Below are 8597 nucleotides of genomic sequence, written 5' to 3'. Positions count from 1 at the left end.
GCTTCAGTATGAATTGACTGAGACGTCATTCCAGGGTGGTATCTTTCTTATCTCAGACAATAATTGGAAGCAGACGTGGGCCATCTATACAGTCTAGGGGAGAGGCACTCTGAAAGATCCCCTGTGATGGAGAGGACAGAGGGTGAGCGTAGGACTCAGACATGCCTGAGCTCAAATTCCAGCCCTCTCACATCATTGCTTTGTGACCTTGATCTCCCCATAGCCTCATCCATTACTGTTGTAAAGTGGCCTAGATGTGGCCACAGCTGTATCAGCTCGTCCCATCTTGATGACTCTGGTAATTTAGCATATCCTTTTTTTCTCCCTTAGTTCCTTTCCAGACTTGCCAAGCAGCATTTTGCTTCGTGAGTAGATCTGCACCCAGGGAGAAGATATGCAGGTCAAGAACCTGTCAGAGAGTTTTATGTTCCTCACTGTAAATTAATTCACTCAGACACATATAATAAAAATAAGTCAGATGGGTCACCCTGTCCCGTCAGGTAAAATCAGCTGGAACCCCGCCCCCCACCCTTCCATACTTCTGGGCATTCTTATGCTTCTCCTAGATGGCTATGAAGTCCCAGGGGCTTACTTGTCTTTCAGCCGTCTCTTGATCTAATTTTCAGCCTCAGATGAATTCTCATTCTCCAGTCAACATTGTGTAGCACTTTATTCTTCTCTTTAAGGACAGAGACCCTTCTTCTTAGCTCTTGACGCATAACCCCAAATATGAGTCAGCTCTTTGAAATAGACTCTTAATGAAGACTGGAGGGGTAAGGAGGAGGATCAACAACTCTTCAGCAGACAATTTAAAAGAAAAATTAGAACTTACCTATTCTAAAAACATTCTAAAAAGTCAATTTTATTAGACTTTCACTCTATTCTTTATTCCTTGGCCTCTTTCTGCCTTCTCACTCCTGTCTTATCTATTCTCCCTGAATTCCTGTTCATTAACCCTTCTGCATTGAATAAATTTATAAAGTTATTGTTTAAATTTATTGTTTCTTTTTTAAAATTTTTATTTATTATTATTTTTTTGAGATGGAGTCTCGCTGTGTCACCCAGGCTGGAGTGCAGGGGCGCGATCTCCACTCACTGCAAGCTCTACCTCCTGGGTTCACACCATTCTCCTGCCTCAGCCTCCCGAGTAGCTGGGACTACAGGCGCCCGCCACCTTGCCCAGCTAATTTTTTGTATTTTTTTAGTGGAGATGGGGTTTCACCATGTTAGCCAGGATGGTCTCAATCTCCTGACCTCGTGATCTGCCTGCCTCGGCCTCCCAAAGTGCTGGGATTACAGGTGTGAGCCACTGCGCCTGGCCAATTTATTATTTCTATAGACTGATTTACTTCTTGGCTGTAGGCCATAATTTTCTGCTTTTTTTTTTTCATGCTTAGTAATTTAATTTTCAGTTTTTCTTTTTTAACACATGCATTTAAGGCTATAAATTTTACTCTATATACTGCTTTAGCTGATCCCATATATTTTTAAAATGCAGTATTTTATTTTTCTAAATATTTCTTATTTTTTATGATTCATGAGTCATTTAGAAATATGATTCTTAATTTCTAAAATAGGAGTTCTAAAACAACTTCTTTGCTGTTGATTTCTAGCTTTATTGAGGTTCTATAACATACTGTATATAATTTTGATTTTTAGAAATGTTCTTTATAGAATGTGGTCAATATTTAAGTGTTCTGTGTGTGCTAGAAAATAATGAAGTTATTGGGAGCAGTGCCTCTTAAGTCAAGTTTGCTCATATTTTCAATTCTTGCATATTTTTGCTGACTTTTTGTTCATTTCTAAGAAAGGTATAAAATCTATCCACCAACATTGTGGATTTATCTATTTCTCCTTGTAGTCCGTTAGTTTTTGCTTTATATATATGTGTGTATATATATTTTATGTAAATACATATATTGTATATGCATATATAATAGACATATATTCTATTATACATATATATAATAAATATATATATATATATATATATTGTTTTGAGACGGAGGCTCACTCTATCGCCCAGGCTGGAGTGGAGTGGCGCGATCTTGGCTCACTGCAACCTCTGCCACCTGGGTTCAAGCTATTCTCCTGCCTCAGCCTCCCAAGTAGCTGGGATTACAGGCATGTGCCATCATGCCTGGCTAATTTTTGCATTTTTAGCAGAGACCATCTTGGCCTGGCTGGTCTTGAACTCCTGACCTCGTGATCCACCTGCCTCAGCCTCCAAAGGGTTGGGATTACAGCGTGAGCCACCCCCCCTGGCCTGTTTTTGCTTTATATTTTTTGAGGCTTTGTTATTAGGTGTGTACACATTTAAATATTATATTTTCCTAGTGAATTGAAATTTTTGTATTATGAAGTGTGAGTCTCTTTATCTCTAGTAATGTTTTGGGCCTTAATTTTGATCTCATATTAATATAGCTGCATTCACTTCCTTTGGGGCTGGATTGCTTATTATCAGCTTGTTATCATTAGCGTTCCCTTCATTATTTACCTCTGCTTCTAAGGGGAAGCTTAGAGCTATAGTTCTCAGTATCCCTCTCCTTTTATGATTCTGGATAAAATTCTGTCAATGAGGATCAACTGCTCAAAATTTGGAAGCTGCATAAGGAGCAGCCATTTACCTTCCTGTGAATCATCCACTGTTGTTTTCCTGGATGCAGATTTCCTGTGAAAGCAGCTTGTGCCCTTTGCCCCCGATCTTGATCACCCAGCTACTTCAAAGATTGTGTATGCCTCTTATTCTCTGTATTAAATAAATTTCTTTATGCAAAATGCCTAGAGAAGTTTCTGTGTTCCTGACTACACCTTGACTGAAACTCTTGATATTTCTTCACACAGCCTTTTACTTCCAAACAATCTGTATCCTTAGAGGTGTTCTCACTATGTTATGCAGGCTGGATTTGAACTCCTGGGGTCAAGAGATCCTTCTGCCCTAGCCCCCTGGGTAGTGGAATTGGAGCAGGCACCACTGTGCCCAGCTCTTAATGTTTGTGATGCATCTCTTGTAAAAATAATACGATTAAGATGTTTTTATATCTGTCATTCTTAAAGAATCATTTAGTCCATTTACATTTTGTTTACACACTAAATGATGTGAGTTTTTTAAAAGTTATTGGAGTTTAAATCTGTGATCTTATTTGATGCCTTCTATTTGTTCTGCATGTTCTATTTTTTCCTTTTCTTTCTTTTGGATTGATTACATATTTTTTCTCTTTCCATTTCTTCCACTCCACAAGTTCGTAGTTTATATTCCGTGTTTCTGTTCTTTTAGTGATTGCCCCAGAAATCCAAGCATTTGTTTCTTACTTATCAAAATTTAAAGTTATTTGGGAAACCCTCATCCCTGACAATAGAAGGTCTTTAGAATCTTTTAACTACATTACCTCCCCCCAACTTATACCTTCTTATTATTTATTTCAAATATATCTTAAACTCATGTCATAATTATTTTGTAAAGTCATCGTATTCCTTCTTTTCACATCTTCCATCTTGGCTCACATTACTGATAAATATTTTAGTATTTCCTATAGTGAGGGCCTAAAGATGGCAAATTCTCAGATTTTCTTTCTTTTATTAATTTGAAAGTGTTCTTATTTTGCCCTAATTTTTTTTTACTCTTCAATGAAAATGTATTTCATTTTTATATATGATTTATTGATGCAGGAAATAATCTCAGTTCTGAACAGCTCTACAAAATGTGGTTTACTTGGCCGGACGCAGTGGCTCACGTCTGTAATCCCAGCACTTTGGGAGGCCAAGGCGGGTTGATCATGAGGTCAGGAGATCAAGCCATCCTGGCTAACACGGCGAAACCCCATCTCTACTAAAAATACAAAAAAATTAGCCAGGCATGATGGTGGGCGCCTGTAGTCCCAGCTACTCGGGAGGCTGAGGCAGGAGAATGGTGTGAACCCGGGAGGTGGAGCTTGCAGTGAGCCAAGATTGCACCACTGCACTCCAGCCTGGGCAACAGAGCGAGACTCCCGTCTCAAAAAAAAAAAAAAAAAAAAGTGGTTTACTTGACCCCAAAGAGTATAAGTAGGTTGAAACGAGCCAGGATTTCTGGTGATGCCATGGGTTCCCTATAGAGTGCCTCTTATCTTCCCACCTGGTGATCACATCTTTCCTAAGTGTCCTCAGCAGAATTCACAAGGGTGGAGCTGAAGGATCATCTCTGAAAGGCCTGATTAAAATTTTCCACTAGCAAGCACATATGCACTGTTACAAATATATCATATCGTCTATGAATCTTTATTTAACAAAAATTCACTGAGTTGCTGCTCTACGCTCTCACTATATAGCATTTTATCACTGCACTCCATGGCTTTCTGCTGTGCCACAGGGCCTCAGATGACCAAGATTGGAACCAAACTGCTCTACCACCAGAGGCCTTGCCATGTCCCATTACAGATACACATTGTACAAATGAGGTGTCCCTGTTCTCACGATGACTCTGTGAAGTACGACATTTCTCGACCACAATAGGTCATACAAAACAAACAATTGGCAAAGAAAATGCTTCAGAAAAGATGGTGAAGCATTATTTGGATGACAGAACCATGCAATCATTTTGGCAAACAGAAAACATATGTCTTTGCTAATATGCATCAATATCAGTGCAATGTGATAGAGATAAATATTTTATATTATGTACATACATACACAAACACACTTTTAATAGCTAATATTTAAATAAGCACTTTTTAAAAGCACATGAAGAAGGTTACTATTGGGAGCAGGATGTAAAACCAGGATTGTATATTACAAGCGTTTTCCCATGCAGACCTTTTTCAGGATTGTGTATCCCCCAGAACATCTTAATGAACATGGCAAAAAAGAAAAAGAAAAGTTTTCAGTGAAAAAAGGTGGTTCATGGTTTAAAGGTCAAGTTTTACCACAAGAAACCAAGTTGAAGGTAAGGGTTGAGGAAAGTAGCAGCCAAAAATGACCACTGTAGTTTTGTTTTATTTTGTGTGTGTGTGGTTTGAGCAAGTGGTTGGCAGTGTGCACTCAATAGAGGAGGCCCTGAAAGAGGGGCAGGTTTGTTGGGGAAAGATAAAAACATGAATTCAGCTTTAAACATGGTGAATTTGAGACGCTTATCAGACATTCGAAGAGAGATGAAGGGTGGGCAACTGGATATGCCATCTGACATTAAGAAAAGAAGCCTGGGCCGAGCACGGTGGCTCACACCTGTAATTCCACACTATGGGAGTCGGAGGCGGGTAGATCACCTGAGGTCAGGAGTTCGAGACCACCATGGCCAACATGGTGAAACCCCGACTCTACTATAAATACAAAAAAATGAGCTGGGCGTGGTGGTATGCGCCTGTAGTCCCAACTACTCGGGAGGCTGAGGCAGGAGAATTGCTTGACCCTTAGAGGTAGCGGCTGCAGTGAGCCGAGATTATGCCACTGCACTCCAGCCTGGGCAACAGAGTGAGACTCTGTCTCAAAAAAACAAAACAAACACACAAACAAAAGAAACCTGGGTTCAGAGATAAATTTGAAAGTATCATGTGCATGGTAATTAATACCAAGGAAATGGAGATCATGTAGGGATGAAACCCGCAGCTAAGGAATAGAAGAAAGCCTAAGAAACACTGGAGGAAACAACATTTAATGGAGAAGAGGTGAACCCAGCACAGGAGGCTTATGTAATTTCAGACTTATTCAGACTACTCATTCAAAGATTTCCTATAATACTTTTCACCCAGATCTCCCAAATGTTAACGACTTACCACATTTGCTTTATTTTCTATCTCTAGAAACCCATTATTTTCTGAGCCTTTTGAAAGCAAATTGCAGACATGATGTCCCTCTATCCCTTGATATTTAATGTGTATTTTCTAAAAACAAGGACACGTTCTTACATATTCTTATTGGAACAATCACCAAAATGAGGAAATTGACATTGATATGATACTATCAGGCAATACAGTACAGACCAATTGTCTTAATCATGTCCTTTAGAGCAGCAGAAAATCCCTGGACAGGCAGTGTGCTCAGCTGCCACTTCTCTTTAGTCAGAGGACTGCCTTTCGATGTGGCACAAGTGCTGCCACTCCAAGGTTCCCTGACCCATCTCATGAGAATTTCAGCCAGAATTTTCTAACAAAAGAAGATGCTTAGGCCCTTGGGGAGCTCTAAAGAGCTGTGATTCACCGAGAGTACAGTAGGCGTAAGGCTGGTGGAAGAGTGATCATTTTTGAGAGAAGCCTCTCCCCAGATTAAAGAAGTGCTATTAGTGAAAGCAACAGCTGCAGGAAAAGCAGCGGGTACCAGCGTGATAGACAGGTGGGTGCCAGCAGCATGAAGCTGGGAGAGTCCCAGAGGGAGACCATGTGACTCTGGGAAGTAGAAGGGGAAGTGTCACAGGCTTATTCTTTGAGGAGAGGAAATCCCAAGATCCCACAACTTGGGAAGGCATCTGCAGCCAGCCTGAGTATTGCTCCACCTGTGCCCCTGCAGCATGGTTTCTGCCAACGCCACCGTCAAGAGGGTAGGGAAGCCATCAGCAACCTTCCCAGAGTACTTCCTTTCCCACCAAATATTGCTGGTCTACCATGGAGCTAAATGCAGTTCTCTGTGAGACAATGGGGGAATTTGAATATGGACTGGGAATTAGATGGTATCAAGGGATTATTGCTAATCTTATTATATGTGGTAAAGGCAAATGGAATTGTCCTTTTCTGGGGAGTTTACTATTCTCTCCACTTTTGTGTAGTTTGACGATTTTCATGTAAGAGAAGAAAGAAACATAGGCCACTTTCCCCAGTTTTTGTTCAAGGACAATATGAATGGTACATAATGTCATACCCCAAATCATCCTTTGCTGCAGCAGTCAGGCACTATCCCTTTGATGTTCTGACCTCAGTTTGGACCTCCTGACCCTCAGAAGCTGGGGAACAGCCTTAATTCAAGGGTCTTGGGCCTTGTTTTGACCGTAAGTTAGTCCCCCAGGGTCTTATCACTGCTTCTCCCAGGAAGCCTCTTGGAATGTCAGGCAAACACAAGTCCTGAGGGCCCTGCCGGACCTGTCAGAGTTCTTCTGGTGAGTACACAGATTCTTTCAATCCCCTGAGACCCCTCACTGCACCACACAGCCATTTTAAACAGCTTTCAGCTCTCACTTGCTATTTGAATCTTAATTCAAATGTCAGCCCAGGAGAGCATGCTGAGCAGGCCCGTGACAAGCTCACGCCATCTGCATTAGTATTTTCCTCCATCATCTTGACAGTTGAGAGTTGGCAGTATTACAATTCAGACGGCACTGCGTTTGAAAGGAAAATTATAGTTTTTCAGAATGCAGCTGGTGTGCAAGTGAATAGGGCGAAGTTTCTTCTGTGAAGCCTTTTCCTCATTTTATGATATGAAAATAATAAAATGTAGATTCAGCATGTGATTCTTACTTTACAAGAACCATCAAAAGGCACAGAATTTTGGGGACAAAAGCAAACAAAGCATTCTGTTCCATAGTAATAACTTTAATAAAAGGCAAAAACAGCAAAACAATCATTTATAAATGATTTCTTCTCTGTTGGAGAAGTTAACACTGTTATTGCTGTATAAACCACTTGGAAATGAGCTATTTCAGTGCCTAGTTAAGATGTATTCTTTCCAGCACATTTTCATTTTGCCAGTTGGGCAGGAAAAACTACAGTCCACTTTCCTGGAGGGAATTTAACTGAACTACTGCCCACAGGTAACAGTGAACTTTACAAATCACTCCAATAAGTTTAGTAGCAAAGTAAACATCTTTCTCAAGGGCTAAAACCACAGAAGTTAGACAGAACAAGCAGAGAAGCAGTCTTTTAGGTGTTAAACTTCATGCCACTTGTGCACATTACACTAGGACACTTGCTTCTGAGAAACACAACACAAATGCTACTCCCTGGAACTAAGATGTTTCAGTGCTTATGTGTATCAATTTCTTCTGTCGCCCAGTGGCAGTGGTGTGCTGATAAATGTTTAACAACCAGCTCTGGGGGAGGGGGGTCTTGATATAGAGTGTGTGTCAATCTCTGTGGTGTAAATACTCTCAGTAGGGCCGATTCTCCAGCTACCGATGGGATGTCACTGAATGGTCAGGTTGGGAAGAGATGTGCAATAGCACGCCATCATATTGTAGCACACCATACGAATACAATAGATGTCAGTATCCTCAAGAACATAGATAATAGTAAAATAATTAGGAAGTGATGAGTTTTGAGTATTTATTACTGTTTTTAATATACTTTAATTGTAGGTTAATATAATCTCCAATGGTCACTGTGGCTGTGTTTACCAACCAGCTTACAAAATTCCTGAAAATTGAACAATCCACTCTCATGGGCCAGTGCAGACCAGTTCAACACACCACTGGAACTCGAGCCCTCAAGGTGGGACTAAGCAAACCTAGGCACCTGCCTAGTCCTGCCTCTACAGTGACCTTTATTAACTCTGCAGAATGATTAAGGGCCCCAGCTCTCCCCTTACAGGAGATCCGTGTTCCTTCTACATAGGAGATTATGGGAGTCCCACTCCGGATAGGCCCAGGACAGCAGAATTTTAGCTGCTTTATTGGTTAGTTCCATGTGATTTCAGGGCTG

This window comes from Rhinopithecus roxellana, chromosome 12 (genome assembly GCF_007565055.1).
Source record: "Rhinopithecus roxellana isolate Shanxi Qingling chromosome 12, ASM756505v1, whole genome shotgun sequence".
In the NCBI taxonomy this organism is placed as follows: domain Eukaryota; kingdom Metazoa; phylum Chordata; class Mammalia; order Primates; family Cercopithecidae; genus Rhinopithecus; species Rhinopithecus roxellana.
Note: the sequence above shows the minus strand (reverse complement) of the source record.